The 13,258-nt window shown below is 39.2% G+C and overlaps 1 protein-coding gene and 1 non-coding gene across 5 annotated transcripts in view; one reads left to right on the top strand and one right to left on the bottom strand.

The window, feature by feature from the left end:
• Positions 1–13,258, top strand: part of PCCA (propionyl-CoA carboxylase subunit alpha) — a 394,205-nt gene that overhangs the window by 70,104 nt on the left and 310,843 nt on the right. The gene's annotated exons all lie outside the window — the stretch shown is intronic.
• LOC113921126 lies at positions 6,998–7,105 on the bottom strand. The gene has a single exon (XR_003519531.1). It is a non-coding gene; the product is annotated as a U6 spliceosomal RNA (small nuclear RNA).

Raw genomic sequence — 13,258 nt, 5'->3', positions numbered from 1 at the left:
GCCGCCAAACGCCCAGATCTGCCAGGTTGTGTGTAGTATAACCACACTTTCCCACTTACGTTCTTTTTCGTTATCATCTTGTTTGACATTTTGGCTGGGTTCTGTCATTATGTCAGAAAGTGATTTGAATGTAACACATATGAGTGTGCCTGAATAATATAATGTACTAAATTTAAGTTGTATAGATGAGGCATCTCTAAACCATGGCCCATGGCCCAAATGCAGCCTGCCGCCTGTTTTTGTAAGTTAAATTTTATTGGCACAAAGTCAAGCTCATGCACTTATGTGTTGTCAGTGGATCCTTTTGCTCTATAACAGCAGAACTGTGTAGCTGTAACAGATCAAGTAACCTGCAAAGCCTAAAATATTTACTGCATGGCCCTTTGTAGTAGAAATTTGCCAATTCCTGGTATAGATGAGTATCTGAGTCTCAGAGAAGTTAAATGACATGGCCATTCTGTTCATTCATGCATTCATTTAGTCATTAAAAAAATGGTTGTTTGGTAACTATGTTTAAGGTATTTGAGAAGGATATAAAAATGAATCAGATGTGTGTCCTGCTCGTGAGAGGCTCACAGGTCAGATAATTCAAGTACACAAATGACTTCAATTCAGGGAAGAAAATATTACGAAGAAGTTCACATTTTTCTTAAATGAAGATTATTTCCATCAGGGATTTCATGTTAAAAGAGTGTAGAATATATGAATGACTACCTTCCTTTCTCATGAATTTTCTTTCTGATCTCCTCTCCTCCATTTCCCTTTCTCAGAGCTATGCGTCAGCCAAGCTAGAACGCCGTGCTGTTCTCAAATGTGGCTTGTTCTTTCGTGTTCCATCCTTTTTGTGTCTCTTTGCCCAGGCGGCCCACTTGCCCTCTCTCACGTTTCTAATGACCGCCTCTCCTGGAAGGCATAGTTCACATGTTACTTCTCCCAGAGTAGTTTCCACATCCCTCTGGTGAGAAGTAATGTCTTTCCTCTGTTTTCTAGAGCATTTTTTTTTTTTAAGATTTCTTATTTGGTATAGTAATTTACATATTAGGTTAAAATTATTTCTGTATATTAATTTCCTCTTAAGACAAGAGACTTGGCCTTATCAGTCTTTCTTTCCCTTTTGTTTTATAGTCTAATGATTTCAACATAGTGGATTCAGTGGATGTTATGGAAAGATTAAATAATCATTAGATTAAGAATTATAAAACAACATGCAAGAAAACTTTCTCCTAGCACAAAATGGACTGTTTTATAGCTAAAAAGCAGTATTGCCGTGTTTTGGCTCACTATGAGAATATGCAGCTAGTGATAACTAACCTCTTGGTTTTTTAGCATCATGGCAAGATTCCTTTTGGGATATAATTTTCCTAGCATTAAAATCTTTTCCCATTGGAGTGTGCCATTTAAAATGCTCCTTTTGAAAAAAAAAAAAATAAATGCTCCTTATTGGAATGTTTGGTTATAGGTGGTAAGTTCCCTTAAAAAACAAAAAACGAAAGACAACAGCATTGAAATGAAATTGCCTACTGATTTTTTTTTTTTAAAGATTTTATTTATTTATTTGACAGAGATACAGCAAGAGAGGGAACACAAGCAGGGGGAGTGGGAGAGGGAGAAGCAGGCTTCCTGTGGAGCAGGGAGCCCGATGCGGGGCTCAATCCCAGGACCCTGGGATCATGACCTGAGCCGAAGGCAGATGCTCAACGACTGAGCCACCCAGGCGCCCCGCCTACTGATTTTGTTAGGCCATATAAACATTGTGTGGTTGGTGACCAGCCATTGAAATTCAATAGTTACTATTGCAAACTGAGTATATTCTTAGATATCTAATTTCCAATATAGTGGTAGATGGATTACCATGTTGATAGATTATCATATTGATGGTGATTACCATCATGATTACCATGTTGATGATGGTGACTTAGCAAGGAGAAAATGGATTTTTTTTTTTAAAGTTGAATACTGTGGAGTTCCCTTTATTGTAATACTGTATCCTATGTTTGAGATTTAATCAAATATGGAGATTTTTTTTTTTTAAAGATTTTATTTATTTATTTGAGAGAGAGAGAATGAGAGATAGAGAGCACGAGAGGGAGGAGGGTCAGAGGGAGAAGCAGACGCCCCGCTGAGCAGGGAGCCCGATGCTGGACTCGATCCCGGGACTCCAGGATCATGACCTGAGCCAAAGGCAAGTCGCTTAACCAACTGAGCCACCCAGGCGCCCCTCAAATATGGAGATTTTTTTCCATTTTATTTTTAGTTCCTTTTTTTTTAAAAAAAGATTTCTTTTAGGGAAAGAGAGGGGGAGAGAATCTTAAGCAGACTTCTCGCTGAGTGTGGAGCCCAACATGGGGCTTGATCTCACAACCCTGAGATCACAATCTGAGCTGAGGCCAAGAGTTGGCTGCTTAACCGACTGTGCCACCTAGGCACCCCAGTTCTGTTTTTTTTTTAAACTGCTATTCAAAGACCTCGTATTTATTTTGTTTGTAGAAAAACTAGTTGTGCTTTATGTAATACATTGTTTTTTTTAGTTAACAACTATGAATAATTTCTGGATTTTTTTCCCCCCTGAATTTTTGCTATATATTTGCATTAGAAAGTATACAATAGGGGCACTTGGGTGGCTCAGTCGGTTAAGTGTCTGCCTTTGGCTCAGGTCCATGATCCCAGGGTCCTGGGATCAAGTCCCACATCAGGCTCCCTGCTCATTGGAGGGCCTGCATCTCCTCCCCGCTCTCCCTCTCCTCCCAACTTGTGTGCTCTTTCTAGCTATCTCTCTCTCTCTCTCAAATAAATAAATAAAAATCTTTAAAAAAAAAGTATACAATAAACCAAATGTAAAAGCATACTAAACTTTATAAGTTTTCTTTACAAGACTAATTTTTTTTTTTAAGATTTTATTTTTTTATTTGACAGAGAGAGACACAGCGAGAGAGGGAACACAAGCAGGGGGAGTGGGAGAGGGAGAAGCAGGCTTCCCGCGGAGCAGGGAGCCTGATTCAGGGCTCGATCCCAGGACCCCAGGATCATGACCTGAGCTGAAGGCAGACGCTTAATGACTGAGCCACCCAGGCGCCCCTAATCTGATAGTTTTCATGTGTATTTTCTGAGTTTAGATTTTTTTCCTGTTGAGATTAATAGTTTGGTAGGATTATTCTGCTATATACATGTGCATAATACTGTAGTTTACCAAATACTTTGACACATTGTTTTCATTCATGCAACCACTGAAGCTGGATATTATTAACTCTGTATAACAAAAGGAAAACAGTGACTCAGGTGCAGTGACCTACCAGTAGTCACAGTCTGCTAGTAACAGTCAGGACTTGACCCAGGTTGGCTGACTTTTGGGTACAGAGAATTTGGGGGAAAAACAAAACACTGTATCCTAATTGGCTAAGTTGGAAAGAGAGAACGTTCAAGGAGAAGGCAAAAAAGACCAAAGTAACTGTAGCCAACTTGGCCAAAGCCCATAGAAACCTTAGAAACCATAGAAACCCACTTTGTTGTAATACAGGCAGTGGGTGATCAGATTGTAGGAAAATGACAGTTGTGTAGGTAGAAACTGGAAGACCGCATTTTGCTAGGTTGTTTTTTGTCAGTTATGGTGTTGTAATCCATAGTGTGTTATTAAAGTATGTTGTAAGTGGTTCATAACTAATACTAAAATTCAAGTTAGCAAGTTGGCCAGTGGTTTCATTTAACAATATTTTTGTTCTTAAGATAGTATAAAGTAAATTTAAAGGGATTCATATGATACCCTATTCACTTGTAAAACCTTTTTTTTTTTTTTTTTTTGAGTAGGTGAATAAAGGAGAGGCTTAGACCTTGCAAATCCAGAATTGTATATAACTCTGATTTTATTTATGTGGGCTGTGACCTTGGTCATTCACAGAAGTGTTTTGTGCATGACTGTTGAAATTTATTTATATTATGGCTTAAGAATGTTGAGAAATAGGGAGCACCTGGGTGGCTTAATTAGTTTATCAAGCATCTGACTCTTGCTTTTGGTTTAGTTCATGATCTCTGGCTTGGGAAGTTGAGCCCTGTCTCTAGCTCCCAGCTGGGCATGGAGCCTGCTTAAGATTCTCCCTCTCCTTCCCTCTCTCTCTGTCTGCCCCTCTCTCCCCCTCTCCCTTTACCACCGCTACCACCTTACCCCCCTGCCCTGCACGCTTTCTCTCTCTCTTAAGAAAAAAAAAAGAAAGTTGAGAAATGTTACTAATATATTTTGTAGATACAGTTTTAACTACATATGTTTTCTTAACATTAGTAGAATTCACGTTTTGGACACAGATTTCTGATTTTATTATGTTAAAATTAAAAATTTTCAAGAATGTAAAATCTTAAATTTAAGTCACATGTATATGTTGAAAGAGAAGGTTTCCTTCATCTGCGCAACTCTGACCTCAAACCCTATTTAATTCCCTGGAGGCTACCACTGTACCACTGCAACCATATTTATATCCATCTGGAGTGAGTGAGTGTGTGTGTTAGCATTTTGCTATTGATTTGTAATGTAGGATACTCTTTATTTGCCGAAGTAGGGTTTTGTTTATCAGAAAACAAGTGGCACAGAATATTTCTTGCCTTCCCCCAGGCTCTTAAAAATAGGTATGGAATGCCAACCTTCAGATACCACCAGCACCATTCTTATTTTATCTTCCTGACAATCTGTGATGTATTATTATCATCCTTGGTTTTAAGAAGAGAGAATAATCTCAGAAATAAAGGCTCTGCCCAATGTCACATAGCTAATAAATGAGAGTGTAGTTTCTAACAAAAGTTAGAAATTCCCAACTCAGTAGATGTTCCAAACTGCTTCAAAGATGAATTGAACCTAGACCAAATTGTTAGTGTTTTCTGTTTTGTTTTTTGAAATGATAGCTTTGGCTGGTACCTATTTTTGCTCTTGGTGGCTTTTATCTTTTTGCTATTGGTGTGCCATTTTTAAGGTCTAAAAACAATTATTTTTGTTTTTCTGATCTTTTGATCTTGGACGCCAGTCAGAGTAACTGTCTTCATTTGGATTTGCTCACTTTATAAGTTAAAGTAGTTGAGTGAGCTGGTAGAGCTATACAGTAGTCATTGATACCTTTTACTGCTCTGTGATATACTTATGTTGAATTAATCTGGTCTCTGTGGATTTAGAGGAGAAAGTTCAGTGACTCTTTCCTTCTGACAGTTTTATAATACATTTGTAATTGTGATTCTTAAATGTTATGTTCAGAATTTATGAAAACCTATGCAAGTAATTTCATAAAACCATAATCATAACAGAATGTCCTTTGAAATGTTTGAGAACACGTTTCTTTTCCTGGATGTTGGATTAGAGGTTAGCTTCCAGAATATTTGTTCAAGAATTTGAAGATGATGTTGAGTAGAAATGCTCTAACATGGGTACTTGAAAAGGAGAAATCTCCCTTTATTTCTCGGGAGTTTTTTTAAGGGTGCAGACAAGGCAAGTACACTGAGGATTGTGGGTTTGGTGACTTCAGTAGGAAGGTTAAGAATTTGGGATTTGATGAGATTGGGATTTCGTACCCTATCCTTAAAGTTAAAATAGCTTGAATTTATACTCAAGCTTTCCTTCTCTCCCTCCTTACTGTCCCCTTGCACTTACCAGCACAGTCTGGAATCAGAGTTAGAATTCTTGCTCTGCCATTTTGTAGCTGTATGATCTTGGACAAGTTCCTTCACGTTAACTCTGAAGACTCTCAAGTGTCTTATGCTTACAGTGTGCACAATATGCACTTTTCCAACTGACTGTTCATATTGAAAACATGTTTTTTGTAGCCAGCATGTAGGTGGGTTGTACTTTTTTTTTTAAAAGGTTTTGTTTTGTTTTTTAAAGATTTTTATTTATTTATTGAGAGAGAGAGAGAATGGTAGAGAGAGCATGAGAGGGAAGAAGATGAGAGGGAAGAAGGTCAGAGGGAGAAGCAGACTCCCCGCTGAGCAGGGAGCCTGATGCGGGACTTGATCCCTGGACTCCAGGATCATGACCTGAGCTGAAGGCAGTTGCTTCACCAACTGAGCCACCCAGGCACCCTGGTTGTACTTTTTAAATCATTCTCATAATCTGTATCTTTAATTGTAGTGTTTATTATGTTTTTTTGGTTTGCCTTATTTTCTTTAAGCTTTATTGAGATACGATTCCCATGTCCTAATAGTCACCCTTTTGTGATAAGCAATTCAGTACTTTTTAGTATTGTCATGGATTTGTGTACCCTCACCAATATGCAATTTCAGTAATACCTGTTAACATTTAATATATTAGTGATGTGACTGGATTTATGGCTACCATTCTATTTTCCTGTCTTACTTGAGTTATCTTAATTTTTGGAATTCCATTTAAATTTATCTATGAAGACCTTTTCCATTTTTTAGTGTTTTTTTCTAGGTATTGCAGTATACATCCTTAACTTTATATGGTCTATTTAGAGTTAACATTATACCATTTTAGGTGTGCCTAGGTGGCTCAGTTGGTTAAGCGTTCTGCCTTTGGCCCAGGTCATGATCTCAGGGATCCTGGGATCAAGCCCTGCATTGGGCTCCCTGCTCAGCGGGGAGCCTGCTTCTCCCTCTCCCTCTGCTCCTCCCCCTGCTTGTGCTCTTTTGCTCTCTGTCAAATAAATAAGTAAAATCTTTAAAAAAAATATTATACCATTTTAGGTAAAATGTAGAAATGTTAAAATTGTATAGTGCCCTTCCCCGCTCTTTCCGTCAGCATTCTCTGTCTTACCGTTGTCATGTGTATTTCATCTGCATATATTGTACATTCCACGGGAAAATGTCGTAATTTTTACTTTAAACATGTTTGAGGGGAGTTAGGACATTTCCTTCATTAATGACCCAAATATCAGTCTCTTGAAATTAAGATTGATTTTCATTTTGCTCTATTTTCAGGGTACCTTGAAGAAATTATGATTTATTTTTGTCTTTAATTTATATGCATATTTAATTTGGTATATCATATGTAACCTGTTTCACCATTTAAAAAAATTTGGAATGCTTTATGAATTTGCATGTCATCCTTGTGCAGGGGCCATGCTAATAATCTTCTCTATCCTCCCAATTTTAGTATATATGGGGCCCTTTTCACCATTTAAAAAAAAATTTGAGGGGCGCCTGGGTGGCTCAGTCGTTAAGCGACTGCCTTCAGCTCAGCTCAGGTCATGGTCCCGGGGTCCTGGGATTGAGCCCCGCAGCGGGCTCCGTGCTCCGCGGGAAGCCTGCTTCTCGACCTCTCCCTCTGCCTCTCACCCCTCTGCGCTCCCCCTCCCCCGCTCTATCTCAAATAAATAAATAAATAAAAATCTTTAAAAAAAACTTAAAAACATTTTTGAGAGAGGGTGAGTGAGTGAGTGCCTTAACGGGGGGCCTGGCGGGGGAGGGAGGGATAGAGGGAGAGGAGAATCCCAAGCATGCCCCCTGCTGCGGAGCCTGGAGCCTGGAGCCTGGAGCCTGGAGCAGGGCTGGATCCCAGGACCCCGAGATCATGACCTGAGCCCGGATCACTAGTCAGACACTCTACTGACTGAGCCACCCAGGTGCCCCCTTTTTCACCATTTTTAAGTGTACAATTCAGTGGCATTAAGTACATTTACAGTGTGCAGCTATCGCTACTATTCATGAGGTCTAGAAATTTTTCATCATCCCAAACTGAAACTTTGCACCCATTAAACAGTAACTCTCTATCACTGCCACCCATACCCCTGGTAAGGTGTGTTTTACTTTCTGTCTTTATGGGTGAATTTGTGAATGGGTGAATGGGTGAATACCTAGAATTTGCCTATTCTAGGTAACTTAGAAATGGAAGCATAGGATATTTTACCTTTTGTGTCTGGCTTATTTGAGCATAATGTCCTAAAGCTTCATCCATGTTGTTGTGTATGTCAAAATCTCATTGCTTTCTAAGTCTGATAAAGTCCATGGTATGGCTGTATCACATTTTTATCTGTCATCTGTTGATTGTCACCCAATTTGTACATGAGTAGAAGGCAGAAATCATGCTTTTTAATTCTTTTGCATCACTGAAGCTTTCAGTAGATGCTTGTTAACTATTCAGTAGGTGAGAGAAGTTGCTGAATTAAAACTTGGAATTCTGGAAATAAATATAGAAAGTGCACATTGAGAAACTTCCCTGTGTTTTTAGGTTGCAGTGCAATTTTTAATTTGTAGTAACTTTGTGATCTCTTAAGGTTGAATTTCATCTATTTATTTGTGTATAACCCCTAAACTTAGAATTCAGTAGGAAAGATTTTGTTGTTGTTCTAGTGAAAGTAATAGATTGAAGATTTTGTCACATTAAATGAAGTACATTAATTTATCACTGTTACATATAGTTAGTGATTCTTATTGCCTCGGATATATTCTAAAATTAAACTTTTAAGTGCATCCTTTCTAAAATGGGCAAAGAGGCAGAAGTAATGGGATGATTGCTGGGGTTTTGTTTTTGGACTGGACCTTATCTAAAGATACTGTTACAGAGTTCCTGAGGCACCATATTGAAGCACAGTATGTGATATGCTAATTTGCCAACCAAAAAGTATTCTGTTCTTGTGTATGCACAGTTCCCAACATACTTAGGGCATATGTGTTTGAATCCCATGTATATTTTCTTAGCTTTTTATTTAGTTCTTCACATACTCATTGTTTGGTTCTGAGCTCCCTAAATTTGAGAAACGCTGTGCCAAAAGGTAACTGGGTGGCCTTTTTATTTTTATTTATTTATTTATTTGAGAGAGAAAAAGAGAGAGAGAGAGAGAGAGAGAGAGAGCATGAGGGGGGGAGGGTCAGAGGGAGAAGCAGACTCCCCGCTGAGCAGGGAGCCTGATGTGGGACTCGATCCCGGGGCTCCAGGATCATGACCTGAGCCGAAGACAGTCGCTTAACCAACTGAGCCACCCAGGCACCCTTAGAGAAGGTGGTACCCAAAAATCTCTCTGAATAGGTGACCTTTAAGCTGAGATGCCATGGGAGAAGAGCATTCTAATCAAAGAGCGAGATTTCTTTTACTACCCTTCCCCTCCCTGCTTTGGCATTCTTTTCTGGCCTTATAATTACGTGTCATGTCAAGGACCTTTACTTATTCATCTCTGAATTCCTATTGTTTACCACTTTACTTACTAGTCATAAATAATTCTTTGCCAATTTTAATGCAATTGTTTATATATATTTCCATATGTGAGAGAAACTTTTGGAAAGGGGCTTAATCTCCTTGCTGCTCACATCAAGCTCATTTGAGATACAGTTTTACTTTTAGAAATAACAAATATTTATTAGGATCTATTTCCTATTTTACATGAAAAAATCTTATATTGGATATCTATATATGACTGTTAGTATAATATGGTTTTATCTTCTGTACATATTAATGGTAAGTTAGTTTTGCAGTCTTTATGCTTTGGAGTTATAACTTGGGCCCATATTTATCAGTGAAGTATATACAGACTGCCTGTGGTTTTTATAATCATTCCTGCTATGACTATTGTGTATCACACCATTTAAAAGCAAAAGCTATTTATTTTTAAAGATTTATTTATTTTTTTAGAGAGCGAGCTAGTGCGAGCATGAACTGGGGGGCGGGTAGAGGGAGAGAGAGAAACTCAAGCAGATGCCCCGCTGAGTGTGGAACCCAATGCGGGGCTCAGTCTCTTGACCCTGAGATCATGACCTGAGCAGAATCCAAGAATTAGACGCCTAACCGCCTGAGCCACGTAGGTTCCCCAAAGCAAAAGCAATTTTAAAAGTGGATAGTAGAGAAAGATGAAAGGAAATAAGGAATCTAGGTAAAGTAAGAGTGTAGGCAACAAGATTGACTGTGACCACTATACAAATGGATGAGATTTCTGTCTTTAGCAGATTGTCAACTTGTTTTGAGTAGTTATTGTGTGCCAGGGCTATGCCAGGCACTCTACATGTACTAGCTCCATTTGCTTTTTATTTTTAAATTTTTAAATTAAAAACATTTTTTTTTTCCTTTAGAGAGGGAGGCTGGGAGGGGCAGAGGGAGAGGGAGCGTCTTAAGTAGGCTCCACACCCAGCGTGGAGCTGGATGCAGGGCTTGATCTTAAAATCCTGAGATCATAACTTGAGCTGAAATCAAGAGTCAGATGCTTAACGGACTGAGCCACCTAGGCGCTCCTCCATTTTCTTTTTGTAACCGCCCTGCGGGTGGATAGTTCTGTTTTCACTTTATAGGTGTAAGAAGTAAAAGGAAGGTGTGTGTAAGCAAGTTGTTCAAAGTCAGACAGCTGTCAGTGTCAGGGCAAAGACTGGAATGCAGGCTTACCTACACTCCTGTAGCTGCCTAACTACTACTGGGCTGTGCTCCCTCTGAAGGAGAGATTCTACAACTTGTTGCAGAACAAGACAAAATAAAACCTTAAATTGTTTTCAGCTTTTTTCCTCACCCATCATTATTTTTTCCCGGTAAGACTATAATTTTATAATTACAACAAGTTAAGCCTCTTGGTATCTTTAGCTTGTAGAACATTTTCAGACCTCAAGGGACTCTCTAAAGAGTTGTCTGTAAAAGTTCAGGTTTCTTGGGGCTTCTGGGTGGCTCAGTGGGTTAAGCGTCTGCCTTCGGCTTCAGTCGTGATCCCAGGACCCTGGGATCGAGCCCCGCGTCAGGCTCCCTGCTCTGTGGGGAGCCTGCTTCTCCCTCTGCCTGCTGCTCCCCCTGCTTGTGCTCTCACTTGCTCTCTCAAATAAATAAAATCTTTGGAAAAAAAAAGTTCAGGTTTCTTCCCTAAAAGCTAGAATTGGGAAAAAGAAGCAGATGAAATACGAAGACAAGCACAGAGCAGAAGAAGGAGAGCAGTGGAAAGCAGTAATGGTGGTTTGTAGAGGAGTCTGCAGTGTGGTAGCTCTGGCTGCAGGGTGTGGCAGCTACAGCAGTGCCAAGAACACACATGGTGGAGGACTCACTTTCAGATGCCTTGGCCAGTGCAGTTTTAATGAGTGGAGTGTAGGGACAGTAGTAGCCTTAACAGGATTTGGTAGAGGTTAAAAACAGTAATGGGGATGATGAGCTGCAGATATTAAAAGATATGAAATAAGGAATAAGAAGAGCTAGAAGATAAAACAGTTCTCGGGGGTGCCAAAAAGTGACCAGTATGCAGAAATTCATATCCTTTAGAAGGTGGACAAATATATTTATCCCCTGTGCAAATTACTTGCATCAGTTTACATTTTCTTTAAAATAAAAGAAAAAGCTGCTGGACTCATGATGCATAAGCAGGTATACTTAAGAGTAAGAGAAGACCTTGCTAAATGGGACTCTGATAGGAGGGGGGAGTATTTGGGTTCCTAGTGAACTAATGATTGTTTTTTGGGGATTGTCAAATAATATGAAAAGTGTTTCCTATGTGCTTTTTTCTCTTTATATGCTCTTGTGGTATCATTACCTCTAATTTATACATGAAGGAATTGAATCAAGTAAAATAATTTTCCTGGGACGCCTGGGTGGCTCAGTCGGTTAAGCATCTGATTCTTGGTTTCGGCTCAGGTCATGATCTCAGGGTCGTGAGATCGAGCCCTACCTCGGGCTCTTTACTGAGTGGGCAGCCTGCCTGAGATTCTCTCTCTCTCAAATAAAATAAATAAAATCTTTAAAAAAAATGGTGTGTGTGTGGGGTGCCTGGGTAGCTCAGTCAAAGTTAAGCATCTGATTTCTGCTCAGGTCATGATCTCAGGATCCTGGGATGGAACCCTGTGTTGGGCTCCCTGCTCAGTGGGGAGACTGCTTGTACCTCTCCCTCTGCCCCCCCCCCCCCCGCTCGTGCTCTCTCTCTCTCAAAATTAAAAAAAACAACAACAAAATTTCCTAATCACATACTAGTAGGTGATCAGTTCTTTTGATTGAAGTCTATTCTTTCAAACCCTGAGGGTCATAAAAAGCTGGTTTAACTGCACAGATTGTATGGAAAACTAAAATTTAGTCAGAAAAAAATATTAGTGTGTGTGGTATTGTGATTAATTTTGAGGTGGGGATTTAAGCATCTGGCATACTTTTTAGGTAATCAGAGAAAGATAAAATTATATTCCACCGTTAATATTACAAGTGCTTACTTACTGTATTCTTTAGAAAAAAGTCACACAGTAACTCAAAATAGCAAATTAACATGTTAATGATACCTTCATTCCATCGCCCCTTATTTTGATATTTTAATTACTTTATTTTTCTAAAGTAAGGTCTGTGTCCAACATGGGGCTTGAACTCATGAGCCCAAGATCACGAGACGCCACCTCCTACTGACTTAGCCAGCCTGGTGCCCCTGAAAATCATAATTTATTTCAAAAGTTAATAATAGATTCTAGATGTCTGTTCACATTTCATTTTAGGTTTTTCTGTTATAAATTGCAGATGATATGGTGAACAGGCTAATATTTTGAGCGCCAATAAATGAGGCCTTGCTCATGTATAGCAAATATTTTGTTTATTTTGAGACCTAAATCATTAGTTTATAGGATAATTTTTTTCTTGACAGGCTTCTAAACTTTTCAGAGTCTTGCTGAGTCCCTGGTGAGCTTTAGATCACTAAGTCCAAATTTGTTGACTAATGAAGAAACTAATAATTTAGTATCTTGTTGATTTTTCTTTTTTGATAACCAGAGATCTTATTTTCATTCATAGGAAATTGAAGTCAGGATGGCTTTGAAACAGGTTGCACAAATCTTAACCAAAGCTGACCACGTTGACAATCATGTTTTGCACAATATTTTTACTTGAGGTTGGGTAGAAATTTTGCGTTTGTCTTAGCTTTTTGGTCTCTGAGGTATTAAAAGTGGTGACAGGGCTGCTCTGTTACTGTTCTGCAGCTAGCCCCTTTAATTGATGTTGAATTGTGGCTTTCCCTGTGCACAGGGTTAAGTAAAAGGGCTGCAGTCATCCAGTGAGCATTTTCCTTTAATGTGCTCATTAGTGGTGGCAAGTCCAGGTTTCAGCACATGCCAGTAATTTACATTTCATTGCTGAGTGGCTGCGCTTGTTCAAGAGTTGTTCCTAAGCCCGATGAATATATATTGGGAATAAACAGAGTAGAAGAATTGAAAGCCAAATACCCTGCCAGGCCTTTCAGTTGGTTCTGAAGCTTCTCGTGGATCTCTGATTAGCAATGCATGAAGCAGGATGAAAATGCAGAGATGAGGCCTACAGAAGTTGTTCCAGGTAGACTATCCCCTTAAATACCCTTTTTGTGACCACCTTTCCATTTCATCTTCCCCAGATTCTTCTTTCAAGGCAGACTTT

This window comes from Zalophus californianus, chromosome 3 (assembly GCF_009762305.2).
Source record: "Zalophus californianus isolate mZalCal1 chromosome 3, mZalCal1.pri.v2, whole genome shotgun sequence".
In the NCBI taxonomy this organism is placed as follows: domain Eukaryota; kingdom Metazoa; phylum Chordata; class Mammalia; order Carnivora; family Otariidae; genus Zalophus; species Zalophus californianus.
Note: the sequence above shows the minus strand (reverse complement) of the source record. Positions and strands in the feature narration are given on the sequence as shown.